This window comes from Gossypium hirsutum, chromosome A04, assembly GCF_007990345.1.
Source record: "Gossypium hirsutum isolate 1008001.06 chromosome A04, Gossypium_hirsutum_v2.1, whole genome shotgun sequence".
Lineage (NCBI taxonomy): Eukaryota > Viridiplantae > Streptophyta > Magnoliopsida > Malvales > Malvaceae > Gossypium > Gossypium hirsutum.
Window position 1 is genome coordinate 57,776,441 of NC_053427.1, and position 2,831 is coordinate 57,779,271.

Consider the following 2,831-nt stretch of genomic DNA (forward strand, 5'->3'; position numbering starts at 1 on the left):
AACATTAATCGCGTTGAGCTGTTCCCTTGGGTTGGGTTTAGAATTACTTGGAAAGCTACCTTGTGGTCATTCAGAGATTAGTTTGGACAGTTGGCCTATCTGCATTTTGAGCCCTTGGATCAATGCTTGTTGATTCTTAAGTGCTGTCTCGATATTCTGGAAACAAGTTTCTGACACTGATATAAACTTTGAGAGCATCTCTTCAAGGTTCGGCTTTTTTTCCTATTGGTAGGGTGGTTGTTGGTAGCCTGGAGGTGGTCTCTGATTTCCTTGGCCTCCCTATGAGAAATTTGTGTGGTTCCTCCAACCTACATTGTAAGTGTTACTATATGGATTATTTTGAGATAGAGAATTATTACCCATGTAATTTAACTGCTCATTATCCATGTTGTGGCCGTAAGGTTGGTATTTCAAATTGCTTGATCCACCTTCACTTGCTTTGCACCGCATTACTGGGTGAACCTGTGAAAAACTAAGAAAACCATCAATTTTCTTATTTAAGAGTTCTACCTGATTAGAGATCATGGTGACCAAATTGACGTTATAAACACTGGCTATTTTTTTTGGCTTTGTCCTCATGACTTGCCACTGATAGTTATTCAGTGACATCTTCTCTATAAATTCATAAGCATCTTTAGGTGTTTTATTATTGATGGTTCCGCCAGCAGTTGCGTCAACCATTTATCGAGTCAAAGGATCCAGGCCATTATGGAATGTTTAAACCTGAAGCCAAAATGGTAACCCATGATGAGGGCACCTTCTCAGTAAGTCCTTGTATCTCTCCCATGCATCGTAAAAGTTTCTAATTCCATCTGCACAAACGAAGAGATACCATTACGTAATTTAGCCATTTTAGCCGACAAAAAATATTTTAGTAAAAATTTTTCGGTCATTTGTTCCGAAGTAGTAATTGACTCTCGTGGTAACGAGTTCAACCACTGTTTAGCTTTGTTCCTCAATGAAAAAGGAAATAACCGAAGACGAATGGCATTATCAGAAACGCCATTAATTTTAAATGCATCGCATAGTTCCAAAAAGTTTGCTAAGTGAGCATTGGGATCCTCATCATAGTGCGTGGAGCAGGATTTTGATTAACCGCAATTGCAGGAGGTAGCTGATTGTCTTGGTTTTCAGCCATCTCTTCGGTTGGGGGTTGGGTATTGTCCTCTTGCTCGTTCTCTGTGTATCTTAAGCTTCGCCTTATTTCTCTTTGGTTTCTGCGAACTGTTCGATCAATTACTTCATCAAAGAGTAGTGGTCCTGACGGGTTTCTTCTAGTCAAAAACTATAAAAAACCTGCCAAGGGAAAGAAAGTAATAAAAAATTAAATTAAATTAAATTGCAAGAAAAATAAATGGCTAAAGTAATAAAAATTAAGCGTTCTTAATATCTTAGTTCCCCGGCAACAGTGCCAAAAACTTGATCACGATTTTCGTGTGACAGGTTTTAAATACTTAAAATTAATTGTTCTTGAAACTAACTATTATCACGATGTAGGAAAGTGTACCTATCGAACAGTAGTATAGTTTTAGCAAGATCGAACCCAAAGGAACTAAAAGTACTAGTAATGACTGTCTTTTTATTATCTAGCCTAAAAATAGGGGGTTTTGTTTTAACTAACTAATTATCTAAACTAAGAATTCGTAGAAAGTAGAATTGGGGGATTACTTTTGCAAAAAGATTGAATGAGGACAATACCTAAGGAAAAATCCACCTAGACTTTACTTGTTATTCTGGCTCTGAATCAGACGATTTATTCATTTAACTTGTTTCGTAGATATCCCTAAGTTATGTTATTATCCCTATTCAAGACTAATAACATCTAATCCCTAGATTGAACAATTGAGACTTTTCTCTAATTAACACCCTAGGGTTGCATTAACTCGATCTATGGATCCCCTTATTAGGTTTCACCCTAATCTGACAAAGTCTTGTCACCCTATGTCTAGGCGCGCAATCAACTTCGCTAAATTATGACAAATGTACTCTTAGACAGGGTCTATTCCTCCTCTGAATAAGAGCTTATCTTGAATCAATATCCTGGGATATCAAAACAAGAATTAAGAACACAATATTAAGAGCAAGTTAAATATTTATCATACAATTCAGAAAATAATAACAATATTCGTCTTAGGTTTCATTCCCCTTACGTATTTTGGGGATTTAGTTCATAACTAAAAAGGAAAACATCTCAAAAGAATAATGAATAAAAAACATAAAGAAAACCCAAAACTCCTGAAGGGAAATTGAAGGGAGATCTTCAGCCTTGATGGTGACTCCGGCTTCTGAAATGGATCAATCGGCCTCCCTTGAGCAGTTCCCTGCCTCCTTCTCTCTGTGTCCTCTTTTCTTCCTCCTCTAGGGTGTATTTATAGGCTTTGGAATGCCTAAAAGCCCTCAAAATTGGCCTTTTCCTGATTGGACTAAACTTGGGCTCGGTAGGCACACGCCCGTGTGACACACCCGTGTAAGTCGTGCTTCGATTCTGCTAAATTGACACGGCCGTGTGGTATGCCCGTGTGAGGAAGTCCAAGCTGTGTTGATTTTGTACTTGGGCCCATTTTCTCAGTTTTTGGCTCGTTTCTCATTCTTTTCGCTCTCCTATTTTCACCTAAGTATAAAACATGAAATTAAGGCATTAGGTGCATCGAATTCATCAATTCTAAGGAAAAATCATCCATAAAATGCGTTAAGCATGGGGTAAAAATATGTATAAATTACGGTTTATCATTATCCCCAATGACTCTATTTAATATTCAAAAAACCACAATGGTTGGAAATTAATTAAAGGGTATAAATATCAGCCTCTAAAGGGTCTATAACACTAACAA

General features: G+C 37.3%; 1 non-coding gene across 1 annotated transcript; it reads left to right on the forward strand.

Annotated features, from left to right (window-relative positions):
* Positions 1 to 739: 739 nt before the first annotated feature.
* Positions 740 to 845, forward strand: LOC121228540 (small nucleolar RNA R71). The gene has a single exon (XR_005926115.1). It is a non-coding gene; the product is annotated as a small nucleolar RNA R71 (small nucleolar RNA).
* Positions 846 to 2,831: the final 1,986 nt, after the last annotated feature.